The following is a 15,938-nucleotide window of genomic DNA, read 5'->3' as shown; positions in this document are numbered from 1 at the left end:
GAACCCGTGTCCCCTGCATTGGCAGGCGGACTCTCAACCACTGCGCCACCAGGGAAGTACATTTTTAAAATAGGAGAATTCTTATAAATACTTGTCTTTTCTAAACAGGTGACTCTCGGAGCTACCTATATGTGAGGGTTAACTATATAAAAACCTGTAGATTTCTGATCTAACTGCATACTCAAGAAAGCTACCTGATTTTTCAATAATCAGGAAACACCATAAGTTTCAATATACCCCCTAATAATTTTGCATCACCTCTCTTCTTTTACTCAAAATGAACATAAATTTTAGGTATCTTCCCCTAGCCACAAGATCTGTTAAATTTTTTCTAGTTTACTTTTAATGACATTTTTAAAAATAAATGCAACCCCAACCCAAAAAGGCAACAAATCATCATGGTCTCTTAATAACAACAACAAAAAGTAACATTCTTTTAATAAAGAATATATAATCACGGCTTCCCTGGTGGCGCAGTGGTTAAGAATCTGCCTGCCAATGCAGGGGACATGGGTTCAAGCCCTGGTCTGGGAAGATCCCAAATGCCACGGAGCAACTAAGCCTGTGCGCCACAACTACTGAAGGCTGCGTGCTCTAGGGCCCATGTGCTGCAACTACTGGGCCCACATGCCGCAACCACTGAGCCCACGTGCCACAACTACTGAAGCCCACATGCCTAGAGCCCGTGCTCTGCAACAAGAAAAGCCACCACAATGAGAAGCCTGCACACGGCAACAAAGAGTAGCCCCTGCTCGCCACAACTAGAGAAAGCCCATGAATAGCAATGAAGACCCAATGCACCCAAAAATAAATAAAATTAAATTTTAAAAAATATTTTTAAAAAAAGAAAATATAATCACATTTTTATTTTAAAATTTATGGCTCCATAGTAAACAGTGGAACTTATTCCTGAATTGTAAGGAGAGTATAACATACAAAAATTAATGTATTGGGTTGGCCAAAAAGTTCATTCGAGTTTAAGTAAAACTAAAAGAAACATTTTTCATTTTCACCAATATTTCAACATATTCATTAACCAAGAGAACTCTTTGGCCAACCCAATAATATGCCACATCAACAAAATAAACGAAAAACTCACATGATCATCTTGATGCATAAAAAGCTTTTGACAAAATACAACATCCTTTCATGATAAAAACACTCAACTAAATAGGAATAGAAGGAAACTACCTTAACATAATAAAAGCCATGTATGAAAAACCCACAGCAAACATCATACTCAATGGTCAAAGACTGAAAGCTCTTCCTCTAAGATCAGGAACAAGGTTAAGGATGCCCACTTTCTCCACTTCTATTCCATATAGTACTGAAAGCCCTAGCCAGAGCAATTAGGTAAAAAAAAAAGAATACAAGGCATTCAAACTGAAAAGGACAAAGTAAAATTATCTCTGTTTGCAGGTAATGTGATCTTATACGTAGAATACCCTAAAGACTCCACCAAAAACAGCTGTTAGAACTGATAAATGAATTCAGCAAAGTAGAAGGATACAAAGTCAAAGACAAAACTCAGTTGCATTTCTATACACAATGAACAATCTGAAAAGGAAATTACAAAAATAATTCTATTTACAGTAGCATAGAAAAGAATAAAATACTTAGGAAATAACCTAACCAAGGAGGTGAGAGATTTATACAATGAAAACTACAAAATATTGCTGAAAGAAATTAAAGAAGACATAAGTAAATGGAAACACATCTATGGTCATATACTGAAAGACTTAATATTGCTAAAATGTCAATACTACCCAAAGCAATCTACAGATTCCATGCAATGCTTATATCGAAATCCCAGTGACTTTTGTACAGAGACAAACCTATCCTAAAATTCACATGGAATCTCAAGGGACCCTGAATTGCCAAGACAATCTTGAAAAAGAACAGAAAAACTGGAGGATTCACACTTCCTGATTTCCATATTTTACTACAAAGCTATAGAAAACAAAATAGTGTGGCAATGGCATAAAGACAGAAACAGAGAGCTTAGAAGTAAACTCTCACATATGGTCAAATGATTTTTGATATGGGTGTTAAGACCATTCAATGAGAAAAAAGAAGCCTTTTGAACAAATGGTGCTGGGAAAACTGGATATCCACATACCTAATATCATATACAGAAATTAACTCAAAATGGATAAGTACCTAAATGTAAGACCTAAAATAATAAAACTCTTAGAAGAAACAAAGGGCAAAAGCATCATGACACTGAATTTAGTAATAATTTCTTGGATGGGGGGCACCAAAGACACAAATTAAAAAAGTGAAAAACAAGACAAATTTGATTTCATGAAAATTAAGACTTTTGGGCATCATAAGATACTACCCACAGAGTAAAAAGGCAACCCACAGAATAGAAGAAAATATTCGCAAGTCATATATCTGATAAGTGATTATTATCCAGAATATGTAAGAACTTCTAAAAATCCACACAACAGCAACAAAAATAACAAAAAACCAGCACAACTCAAAACTGGAAAAAGGACTTGAAAAGACATTTCTCCAAAGGAGATATACAAATTACCAATATGAAATGCCATGAAAAGATGCTCAATGTCACCAATCATTAGGGAAATGCAAATGAAAACTATAGTGTGATACCACCTATTAAGATGGCTACTTTAAAAAATAAAGAAAGAATAAATAGATAAATAAATAAACAAACAAACAGAAAATAATAAGCATTGGCAAGGATGTGGAGAAGTTGGAACCCCTGTGTATTACTAGTGGAAATGTAAAATGGTACAGCTCCTGTGGAAAACAGTATGGTGGTTTCTCAAAAACTTAAAAACAGAATTATCATATGATGCAACAATTTCACTTCTGAGTACATACACAAAAAGAAATGAAAGCAGGGTATTGAAAAGATCTTTGTACACTCATGTTCATAGCCGCATTATTCACAGTAGCTAAAACATGGAAGCAACCCAGCTATCCATCAACTGATGAGTGGATAAAAAAATGTGGTATATACATACAATGAAATATCATTTAACCTTACAAAGGAAGGAAATTCTGCAATATGCTACAAACGGGTGAACCTTGAGCACACTATGCTAAGTGAAATAAGTCAGGCACAAAAAGACAAATACTATATAATTCCACTCATATAAAGTACTTAGAGTAGGCAAAACAATAAAGTATCATGGTGGTTGCCAGGGGTTGGGGGGAGCACAGAATGGAGAGTTACTGTTTAATGGGTACAGAGTTTCAGTTTTACAAGATGAAAAGTTATGGGGATGGATGGTGGTGATGGCTGTACAACAACGTGAATGTATTTAACACCACTGAACTGTACATTTAAAAATGGTTAAGAAGGTACATTTTACATACATTTTATCAAAGGAAAAAAAAAAGAAAAAATAGTATGACTGCAATAATCACCAAAAACTAGAAACTCCCCAATGTCCATCAGATGGTGAATGGATAAACTAACAGCAGTATATCCATACAATGGAACACTGCTCAGCAATAAAAAAGAATGAACTACTGGTACACACAACATGGGTGAATCCAAATGCATTATGCTAAGTTAAAGAAGCCAGATTTTAAAAGCTACACACTAAATGATTTCATTTAAATGATATACTGGAAAAAGTAAACAACAAGGACAAAAAACAGATCTGTGATTTCTAGGGATTGAGGTGGAGAGAGAGGTTGACTACAAAAAGGCAACGTGAGTGAATTTCAAAGATTATGGGAAAGAATATATATTTGTCAAAACTCACAGACTGAACAAAAAACAAATAAATAAAAATTTGAGTGTATAAATGAAATACAAACAAGAACAAAACTTTTTTTTTTTTTTGCAGTACACGGGCCTGTCACTGTTGTGGCCTCTCCCGTTGCGGAGCACAGGCTCCGGACACACAGGCTCAGCGGCCGTGGCTCATGGGCCTAGCCGCTCCATGGCATGTGGGATCTTCCCGGACCAGGGCATGAACCCATGTCTCCTGCATCGGAAGGTGGACTCTCGACCACTGCGCCACCAGGGAAGCCCAAGAACGAAACTTTTAAAAGCTACTAAAAATTTCAAACAATTTTAAGATGAGCTGTTTATTTCAGCATCAAATATGCCACACAACGATGCCAAAAGTACAGTGTACCATATTCAGCCACAACTTGTTTTATCTTGCCCTTACTTTACAGTAAAAAACTATAAAACAGGAAATAAAATATTTTTCCATTTTATACACTACAGATTGTACATAGTAGGTAGCATAGCAGGTACATAATTCAATAGAGTTTAGATTGACCTGGCCCTTCTACTTCACTGGCATATACATATGTAGCTTTAAATACAAAATTATCCATTTCTCAAAATATTAACATATAATTGGAAGAGAGAAGTACTGTCCACAAAATCTACTAACCTGAATTTGATCAGCTAATCAATGAAGGCAATAGAGCCCTTTATTGTGAATGGAAACATCATCAGGATCATGGGTGCTCTCTTAGCAAAAGCAGCAACCTAGAACAAATAAACAAACAAACAAGCATTGGCACCGCCCACTGCCCAAACCTCACCCCTGCTTAGGCCCCACCCTCCACAGCCAAGGCCTTTTCCAACTTTTTAATTTCTCCTCCTCTTTTTTACTACTGTGGTTCTGTTTTACCTTCCGATTGTTGTTTCATCTATATTTTAATTTTTTTTCTAACATATCTGTTAGTTCCCTAGTCTAACTTTATTGTTTACATTGTTATTGTTCTCCCTCTTTTTTTTTTTTGCCACCCCACTCGGCTTGCAGGATCTTGGTTCACGAGATGGGGATCAGGCCGAAACTCCTGCAGTAGGAGTTCAGAGTCCAAACCATTGGACTAACAGAGAACCTCAGACCCCAGGGAATATTCATCAGAATGAGGTCTCCCAGAGGTCCTCATCTCAACACCAAGACCCAGCTCTACCCAACAGCCTAGGAACTCCAGTGTTGCAAGCCTCAAGCCAAACAACCAATAAGATAGGAACACAATCCCACTCATAAAAAAAAAGGAAAAAAAAATGAGACAGCAAAAGAATATGTCACAGATGAAGGAGCAAGGTAAAAACCTACAAGACCAAATAAATGAAGAGGAAATAGGCAATCTACCTGAATAATAATTCAGAGTAATGATAGTAAAGATGATCCAGAATCTCAGAAACAGAATGGAGGCACAGATTGAGAAAATACAAGAAATGTTTAAAAGAGATCTAGAAGAACTAAAGAAAAACAAACAGAGATGAACAACACAATAACTGAAATGAAGGGATTAATAACAGAATTACTGAGGCAGAACAACAAATAAGTGAGCTGGAAGACAAAATGGTAGAAATAACTGCCGAGGAGCAGAATAAAAAAAAAAAAGGATGAAAAGAATTGAAGACAACCTCGGAGACCTCTGGGACAACTCTAAACACACCAACATTCGAATTATAGGGGTCCTAGAATAAGAAGGGAAAAAGAAAGGGTCTGAGAAAATATTTGAAGAGATTATAGTGGAAAACTTCCCTAACATGGGAAAGGAAATAGTCACCCAAGTCCAGGAAGCACAGAGAGCCCCATACAGGATACACCCTAGAAGAAACACACCAAGACACATATTAATCAAACTAACAAAAATTAAATTCAAAGAAAAAGTATTAAAAGCAGCAAAGAAAAAATAAAAAACAACATACAGAGGAATCCCCATAAGGTTACGAGCTGATTTTTCAGCAGAAACTCTGCAGGCTAGGAGGGAGTGGGAGAATATACTTAAAGTGATGAAGAGAAAAACCTACAACCAAGATTACTCTATCCAGCAAGGATGTCATTCAGATTACACTGAGAAACCAAAAGTATTTCAAAAAAGCAAAAGTTAAGAGAATTCAGCACCACCAAACCAGCTCTACAACAAATGCTAAAGGAACTTCTCTAAGTGGGAAACACAAGAGAAGAAAAGGACCTATAAAAATAAACCCAAAACAACTGAGAAATCGTAATAGGAACATACATATGGATAATTACCTTAAATGTGAATGGATTAAATGTGCCAACCAAAAGACACAGACTGGCTGAATGGATACAAAAACAAGACCTGTATATATGCTGTCTACAAGAGACCCACTTCAGACGTAGGGACACATACAGAGTGAAAGTGAAGGGATGGAAAAAGATATTCCATGCAAATGGAAAGCAAAAGAAAACTGGAGTAGCAATACTCATATCAGATAAAATAGGCTTTAAAATAATGTTACAAGAGACAAGGAAGGACACTACATAATGATCAAGGGATCAATCCAAGAGGAATATATAACAATTATAAATATATATGCACCCAACATAGGAGTACCTCAATACATAAGGCAAATGCTAACAGCTATAAAAGAGGAAATCGACAGTAACAGTGGGGGACTTTTAATACTTCATTTAAACCAATGGACAGATCATCCAGAAAAAAAATTAATAAAGAAATGCAAGCTTTAAATGACACAACAGACCAGATAGATTTAATTGATGTTTATAGGACATTGCATCCGAAAACAGCAGATTACACTTTCTTCTCAAGTGCACACAGAACATTCTCCAGTATAGACCACATCTTCGGTCACAAATCAAGCCTTGATAAAGTTAAGAAAACTGAAATCATATCAAGCATCTTTTCTGACCAAAGTGTGAGACTGGAAATTATTTGCAGGAAAAGAACATGAAAAACACAAACACGTGGAGGCTAAACAATATGCTACTAAATGACCAAGAGATCACTGAAGAAATTAGAGAGGAAATCAAAAAATACGTAGAGACAAATGACAATGAAAACACGATGATCCAAAACCTATCTGATGCAGCAAAAGCAGTTCTAAGAGGGAAGTTTAGAGCATTCAATCTCACCTCAAGAAACAAGAAAAACCTCAAATAAACAATCTAACCCTACACCTAAAGCAAGTAGAGAAAGAAGCACAAAGAAAACCCAAAGTCAGTAGAAGGAAAGAAATCATAAATATCAAAGCAGAAATAAATGAAATAGAAACAAAGAAAACAATAGCAAAGATCAATAAAACTAAAAGCTAATTCTTTGAGAAGATAAACAAAACTGATAAACCCTTAGCCAGACTCATCAAGAAAATAAGCAAGAGGATACAAATCAATAAAATTAGAAATGCAAAAGGAGAAATCACGTGTGACACCGCAGAAATACAAAGGATTATAAGAGACTACTACAAACAACTATATGCCAATAAAATGGACAACCACAAAGAAATGGACAAATTCTTGGAAAGGTACAGTTTTCCAAGACTGAACCAGGAAGAATTAGAAAATATAAACAGACCTATCACAAGTAATTGAAGAAACTGAAACTGTAATTAGAAGTCTTCCCACAAACAAAAGTCCAGGACCAAATGGCTTCACAGGCAAATTCTACCAAACATTTAGAGAAGAGCTAACACCTATCCTTCATCAAACTCTTCCAAAAAAGTGCAGAGGGAGGAACACTCCAAAATTCGTTCTACAAAGCCACCATCACCCGATACCAAAACCAGAAAAAGATATCACAAAAAAATTATAGACCAATATCACTGATGCAAAAATCCTCAACAAAATACTAGCAAATACAATCCAACAACATATTAAAAGGATCATACACCATGATCAAGTGTGATTTATCTCAGGAATGCAAGCGTTCTTCAGTATATGCAAATGACAATGTGAAATACCACATTAACAAATTAAGGAATAAAACAATATGATCATCTCAATCGATGTAGAAAAAGCTTTTGACAAAATTCAACACCCATTTATGATAAAAACTCTCTAGAAAATGGGCATAGAGGGAACCTATCTCAACATAATACAGGCCATATATGACAAACTCACAGCCAACATCGCTCTCAATGGTGAAAAACTGAAAGCATTTCCTCTAAGATCAGGAACAAGACAAGGATGTCCACTCTCGCCACTCTTACTCAACCTAATTTTGGAAGTCCTAGCCACGGCAATCAGAAGAAAAAGGAATACAAATTGGAAAAGAAGAAGTAAAACTGTCACTGTTCGCAGATAACATGATACTGTACATAGAACATCCTAAAGATGCCACCAGAAAACTACTAGAACTAATCAATGAATTTGGTAAGCTGCAGGATACAAAATTACTGCACAGAAATCTCTGGCATTCCTATACACTAACAATGAAAAATCAAGAAAGAGAAATTAAGGAAACAATCCCATTTACCGTCACAACAAAAAGAATAAAATACCTAGGAATAAACCTACCTAAGGAGGCGAAAGACTTGTACTCAGAATAAAACACTGATGAAAGAAATCAAAGATGACATAAACAGATGGAGAAATATACCATGTTCTTGGATTGGAAGAATCAATATTGTGAAAATGATACTACCCAAAGCAATCTACAGGTTCAATGCAATCCCTATCAAACTACTAATGGCATTCTTCACAAAACTAGAACAAAAAATTTTACAATTCATATGGAAACACAAAAGACCCCAAATAGTCAAAGCATTCTTGAGAAAGAAAAACGGAGCTGGAGGAATCAGATTCCCTGACTTCAGACTATACTACAAAGCTACAGTCATCAAGAGAGTATGGCACAAAAACAGAAATATAGATCAATGGTACGGGATAGAAAGCCCAGAGATAAACCCACGCACATATGGTCACCTAATTTACGACAAAGGAGGCAAGAACATACAATAGAGAAAAAACTGTCTCTTCAGTAAGTGGTGCTGGGAAAACTAGACAGCTACATGTAAAAGAATGAAATTAGAACACTCCCTAACATCACACACAAAAATAAACTCAAAATGGATTAAAGACCTAAATGTAAGACCAGACACTATAAAACTTAGAGGAAAACATAAGAAAAACACTCTTTGACCTAAACCACAGCAAGATCTTTTTTGACCCACCTCCTAGAGTAATGGAAATAAAAACAAAATTAAACAAATGGGACCTAATGAAACTTAAAAGCTTTTGCACAGCAAAGGATATCATAAACAAGACAAAAAGACAACCCTCAGAATGGGAGAAAATGTTTGCAAACGAAGCAATGGACAAAGGATTAATCTCCAAAATATACAAACAGCTCATGGAGCTCAATATCAAAAAAAACAAGCAATTCAATTTAAAAATGGGTGGAAAACCTAAATAGACATTTCACCAAAGACATACAGATGGCCAAGAGGAACATGAAAAGATGCCCAACATCACAAATTATTACAGAAATGTAAATCAAAACTATAATGAGGTGTCACCTCACACCTGTCAGAATGGCCATTATCAAAATATCTAGAAACAATAAATGCTGGAAAGGGTGTGGTGAAAAGGGAACCTTCCTGCACTGTTGGTGGGAATGTAAATTGATACAACCACTATGGAGAACAGCAGGGAGGTTCCTTAAAAAACTAAAAATAGAACTACCATATAACCCAGCAAACCCATTACTGGGCATATACCCTGAGAAAACCATAATTCAAAAAGAGACATGTACCACAATGTTCACTGCAGCCCTATTTACAATAGCCAGGACATGGAAGCAACCTAAGTGTCCACTGACAGATGAATGGATAAAGATGTGGCACATATATACAATGGAATATTACTCAGCCATAAAAAGAAACAAAATTGAGTTATCTGTAGTGAGGTGGATGGACCTAGAGTCTGTCATACAGAGTGAAGTAAGTCAGAAAGAGAAAAACAAATACCATATGCTACCACATATATATGGAATCTAAAAAAAAAAAAAATGGTACTGATGAACCTAGTGGCAGGGCAGGAATAAAGATGTAGACATAGAGAATGGACTTGAGGACATGGGGGGAAGGGGAAGCTGGGGTGAAGTGAGAGTAGCATCGACATATATACACTACCGAATGTAAAAGTTAGTTAGTGGGAAGCAGCAGCATAGCACAGGGAGATCAGCTTGGTCCTTTGCGATGACCTAGAGAGGTGGAATTGGGGGAGGCTCAAGAGGGAGGGGATATGGGGATATATGTATGCATATGGCTGATTCACTTTGTTGTACAATAGAAACTAACACAGTATTGTGAAACAATTAAACTCCAATAAAGATCTATTAAAAAAATTGTTATTCTGAGACAGAACAGCCTATAAAAACATTTAATAAATAATTGCAAACCAAAAATAAGCACATTTGTATATTGCCTTATTATTTACATTATCTGATAGCTCTCATTGAAAAGGACAAACCACTGCAAAGTCAACTACTCCCAGGGCCCATAAACAGACAATTCCTAAATAGCCATTAACTATAAAATCAGTTAAGGCTCATTGCGATTCCTTCCTAAAATTTCATCCAAAAGTCTTTACCAACCTCCCACAATAATCCAGTATTATGGGATTTATGCTTCTAGCCATTATGGAGTAACTGGTACCAGATTTCTCTTCAAACAGTAAACAACTGCAAAACTAGACAAAATATAGGACGCAACAGTCTCCAGACAATGGAAAACAATTAGTGTAGAACTGCATTCTCTGAGAGAAGGAAACAAGCTAGATAAGCCTACATGCACCTTGACTTTCTGCTAAGAGACATGTTATAGACACTACTGCAGGCAGGGAGATTCAAAGCAAAGCACAGCAGTGTCACTAACGTGAAAAGACAAAGATCAGAGTTCAGAAAGTATAGGTGGCAGGAATTACTGGAATAATGTACCAGAGAGGAGGGAGTAATGCAGAAAAAAGCTCCACACATCTTCTCTCGAGTCTTTGACTTAATACTAATTTGCACATATTTGGGGGAAATTCCATAATGCAAGAGGAAAAAAAAATCTGCTGAGGAGCTTAAAAAATGAACAATTCAAGGTTCATACAGAGCTAGGGACATTTGAGTTGCAACTAACCAGAGGAGAGAGACCTTGTATTGTACTCTGGACAATAAGTAGAGACCTCAGCAGGGCTAAATTAGTCCCAAAATAAAGATTAATCTATAACGATACCAGCAGAGCTTAAAAACGAACCCTGAAGGAACAACCTGATCTTCAACTTAACGTCTGTAACCAGATGGTTAGCTAAATGGAAAACCTCATAATTCACAGGGCATCAGGTAAAGTATTCATAAAGGTTCTGCCTCAGGAATACAGCAAAATTACATTAAATGGTCCCAGTAAGGAATACCTTAAAGGACTAAATACTTCCCAAGTAACTTAAATACATTCCAGAAAAAACTTCAAGAATATTTACAGGAATACAAAAATATCCAGTACCCAACAAGGTAAAATTTACAATGTCTTCTTTTCCATGCCTGACAAGCATTAACTAATTTGCCAAGCAGGTTTTGGCGGAGGGGAGGGGCGGGGAGTCAAGAAAGTAGAGCCAAATGAGGAGAACTATCAATCAAAACCAACCCAGAAATGACAGTAGAACTAGGAAACTAGGATTTAAAGTTATTATAAATGTGTTCCATATGCTCTAGAAGCTAGAGAAAAGACTGAGTGTAATTTAAGTTAAAACATAGAAAAAGGACCCAAATTGAACATCTAGAAATGAAAACTAGAATGTTAGAGATGCTCTCTACCTGACACTCAGTGAATTATATTTTCCACTCTGTCTGATGGATTCAGGCTCTATTCCTGACATTGTGTGAGCTGTTTATTGTTTCCTCAATTCCTTTTGGGTGGTTCTTCCTTGACCTCAAGCAGTTTCCTCACAGGTCTGTACTGATCAGTACTCAACTGAATTCTTGGAAGGGACTTCTGCAGATGTGCAAAATTCTCTTGCAGCTCTCTCCTCTCTGGTACTCTGCTCTCTGAACTCTAGCTGCCTTGGCTCCTTAGGCTCCCAGCACCATCTCCTCATTTCAGGGAGATCTCTAGGCTCCTCTGGGGTTCTACTGCCCTAGCCCATACCTAGAAACACTCTCCAGGCAGAGCAAGCATAGGTCTCATCTAATCTGTTTCCTGTCTCTCAGGGATCGATGTCTTTTGTTGCCTGATGGCAAATGCCTTAAGAACTGTTGTTTCATGTTTTTTGTCTAGTTAGCTGTTTCAAGTAAAAGGATACCAATCCGTTAGTCTAACTTGGCTGGAAGCACTATCTTAAATATTTTAAAGGGAGACTATGAGTTAAACCAACTTTGTAATAGCACTGAAAGCTAAAATTTTCCAAAAATTAGATGTATTCGGTTAACAACACTCACATGTTAATAAGTTATCCTGAACCATATAATAAATGCATACTATGTGGTAGAAAAGAACAGTAACCATGAAAGTGAAATAGGCAATACCAGCTGAGTGTAAAGAATAAATGGCATTCAGTAATCAGAAATAAAGAGTCAACACAAGGAAAAACTAATTTCGGGAAAGATTTCTCTGAAAGAAATGTACATGGGAATATATAACCAAGGATGCAGCATATGATTTCACATATGCTCAAATCAAATGTATGGAGAAAATTATTCATTTAAGAGGAAATGCTGGGGCTTCCCTGGTGACACAGTGGTTGAGAGTCCGCCTGCCGATGCAGGGGACACGGGTTCATGCCCCAGTCTGGGAAGATCCCACATGCCGCAGAGCAGCTGGGCCCGTGAGCCATGGCCGCTGAGCCTGCGCATCCGGAGCCTGTGCTCCGCAACGGAAGAGGCCACAACAGTGAGAGGCCCGCGTACCGCAAAAAAAATAAGAAGAAGAGGAGGAAATGCTATATGTGCTTATCAGTGGCATTGGAATTCAGGTCAAATGTTACAAGATCTGCTGTAGACTAATCAAAGGTGAAGATACTAAAGGAAGAGAAGCAAAACAAATAAGTCTTCAGGAGAAATACAGTAGAACCAAATGAACATCTTACTCTCCCCATGACAGGTAAAGGAAAATATAAAGAAAGAAAAATCCTTTAGAAGATGTTTAAAGAAAGAACTGTAAAAAAAAAAAAAAAGGTTAGGAATTACAGGTTTTATTTTCAATCTCTGCTGTTGAACAGAGTCAGTCATTTTTATCCATATAGGAAGGAAACAGACTGTGAGCTAAACTGAACATACTCTGAGTAGGAAAAGAAAAAACAGCACATGGCCCGTTGATTCTTATCGTCAAAGAAACACAACTGTCCTGTTCTAAAAAAGGAAACTACACACACAAAAAAATCATCACATATGAAATGAACAAAAAAGTAAATTTGTGGGAAAATCATGTTTAACAGATGACAAAAGAAAATGTCAGGGATGAAACTGGTCACTTTTAAGAAAAAGAGAAGAGAGGTTCTGCATGTTTATATAAAAAGCTATTTACCCATAGGTAGTGAAGCTGTGAACACATGTAAATTAAAAATCTAAGTATAACTCAGGCAATGCAGAGCCTTATAACACTGATGATCCCAAGACCATTCTAGGCTGGACTTCAAACAAGGAGGTAATGCTGTATAGATGAGACTACCAGACTGAAGTGGGTAAGGGTAGGAGTAGGGACAGCCTACAGGAGGCTGTTTGCTAGGAATAATTTTACTACTAGAAATTTGTCAACCTCTCTATAGTATGGCTTATAGTATGGCTTAGATTTGAAAAGCAGTAAGATAGGACCTCGACGTCTTTTAGCTATGGATCAACATTAAGAGAGAAAACACACAGAGGTAGAAATAAGCCCCAAAGGAGAAGAAAATACTGACTATGTTGTACCACTCTTTCCCTCTCCTTTCCCTGCAGCATTAATTAATACGCTAATGAATCTGTTATAACAAGGGAAGTTGCTCCTTTTAGCATACTTTGTAAATGGGCAAATAGACATCACTGAAGTAGGTGATATTAAGAAAATATGGGCCCAGGGGCCAGGGCCTCTGTGACAATCAGCTGCCCCACCAGAGGTAAGGAAGATTTGAGTTTGCAGTCTTCAACTGGGAACAGCTTTGGGTTTTAGCTTTCTCCAGGCCACTTAGAGTAGTTCACGGCAAATCTTTTAATTAAAGCATGGAATACGAAAACAGAAAACTTCAGCTAGTGCTTTAGTCTCATAAGAAATTCTACAGGCATGTGTCTTATAAGCAGTATATGGCAGAATTTTAAACCAATCTGAGAGTCTCTGTTTTTCAGTAGAAATTTCAAGCATTATTTTTGACTACTACTTACTACTGAATGTTCAGTTGGTGAAACTGAAGGTCTTTCACTCAGAAGGAATAAATCAAGAAGAAGGTCATGGATGGCTGAGATTAAATGGAGCCCCCAAAAGGTTATACAGTGTTTAGCAGCTGGAACCTGAGGCTCGCGTGCTCCTGAGGGGCTGTGAATGGATGGCCCCGGCCCTCCTGAGCACCCCACCCTTCCGAGTAGGATGTCACTGCGATCCCCCAAATGGAGCCTCCTGCTGCTGTCATTCCTGAGTTTCCTGGTGATGTGGTACGTCAGTCTGCCCCCACTACAATGTGACAGAACGCGTGAACTGGATGTACTTCTACGAGTATGAGCCCATTTACAAAAAGACTTCCACTTCACACTTCAAGAGCATTAGAACTGCTCTCATCAAAACCCATTTCTTGTTATCCTGGTGACCTCACAACCCTCAGATGTGAAAGTCAGACAGGCCATTAGAGTTACTTGGGGTGAAAAGAAGTCTTGGTGGGGATATGAGGGTCTTACATTTTTCTTACTAGGCCAACAGGCTGAAAGGGAAGACAAATTGTTAGCATTATCCTTAGAGGATGAACACCTCCTTTATGGTGACATAATATGACACGATTTTTTATAGACACGTACAATAACCTGACCTTGAAAACGATTATGGCATTTGGGTGGGTAACTGAGTTTTGCCCCAACGCCAGGTACATCATGAAGACAGACACTGATGTCTTCATCAATACTGGCAATTTAGTGAAGTATCTTTTAAATTTAAACCACTCAGAGAAGTTTTTCACAGGTTATCCTCTAATTGATAATTATTCCTATAGAGGATTTTACCCAAAAAACCCATATTTCATACCAGGAGTATCCCTTCAAGGTGTTTCCTCCCTATTGCAGTGGGTTGGGTTAATAAGTATCATGTCCAGAGATTTGGTGCCAAGAATCTATGAAATGATGAGTCACGTAAAACCCGTCAAGTTTGAAGATGTTTATGTTGGGATCTGTTTGAATTTATTAAAGGTGTACATTCATATTCCAGAAGACACCAACCTTTTCTTTTTATATAGGATTCATCTGGACGTCTGTCATCTCAGATGTGTGACTGCAGCCCATGGCTTTTCTTTTAAGGAAATTATCACATTTTGGCAGGTTATGCTAAGGAACACCACATGCCATTATTAATTTGACATTCTACCCAAAGCCTAGAGAAGGGAGGGATACTTTCTGGAAAATGTTAAAGTTAGGACTGTGAAATCTCCAATGGAAAACTCGTGGGAAGGTCACTGTGTGGCTGACACGGAACTGAAACTCATGGAAGAGCCCATAGACTGGAGACTGGAGGGTTGCACTTGACCTGTGATTTATTTTGACAACAGTCAAGTCAGCCCTTTTAAAGATGATATTCAGAGGAATTAATAAGCATCTTATGAAGGAATGGGAGGTTTCTGTTAATAAAACTAATAGGATCAAACAATTTGAAGATGTCATTCCATAGACTAGAACTTCTTAAAAGGGTTTCATTGAATTATAAGCTCATTTGTCCATAACAACAAAGCAGTGTGGAGTATTTTTCATTGAACAATCTAGTCAGTTCAGGGTTTTGTGTATATCTTACATGGATTACCAGTTTTTTTAATATATAGTTCTGTGGAAAACAACTGAAGCTATATCAAACAAAATTTCATCTGTTTTTGGTCATTCACAAGATACTTCAAGATGTTACAATATTTCAGAGTTAATATCAATTATTATTTAATATTACTTAGAGTTTTACACTTCCTGGGTGTTTGAATGTTACGGTTGTTTCAATACTATATAAATAGAATAGTGAAAATCACTCTTTATATTTACATTTTTTCCAATTACTTCTCTGATGAGTTTATTATGAATAG

The 15,938-nt window shown here is 37.1% G+C and overlaps 1 protein-coding gene and 1 pseudogene across 9 annotated transcripts in view; one reads left to right on the top strand and one right to left on the bottom strand.

The window, feature by feature from the left end:
* The window catches only part of FUT8 (fucosyltransferase 8), a 324,493-nt gene that overhangs the window by 258,077 nt on the left and 50,478 nt on the right, over positions 1-15,938 (bottom strand). For 6 of the 9 annotated variants that reach the window (XM_060294921.1, XM_030855259.2, XM_060294923.1 and 3 more), the window contains exon 2: positions 4,389-4,486. The exons of the other annotated variants lie outside the window; for them this stretch is intronic. The gene's annotated coding sequence lies outside the window, so the exon portion shown is untranslated. The remainder of the gene's footprint in view (positions 1-4,388; positions 4,487-15,938) is intronic. 9 annotated transcript variants of the gene reach the window in all.
* LOC115852411 (UDP-GalNAc:beta-1,3-N-acetylgalactosaminyltransferase 1-like) lies at positions 14,220-15,255 on the top strand (annotated as a pseudogene).

This window comes from Globicephala melas, chromosome 2 (genome assembly GCF_963455315.2).
Source record: "Globicephala melas chromosome 2, mGloMel1.2, whole genome shotgun sequence".
In the NCBI taxonomy this organism is placed as follows: Eukaryota; Metazoa; Chordata; class Mammalia; order Artiodactyla; family Delphinidae; genus Globicephala; species Globicephala melas.
The sequence above is the reverse complement of the archived record's forward strand: the minus strand, read 5'-3'. Positions and strand labels throughout refer to the sequence as shown.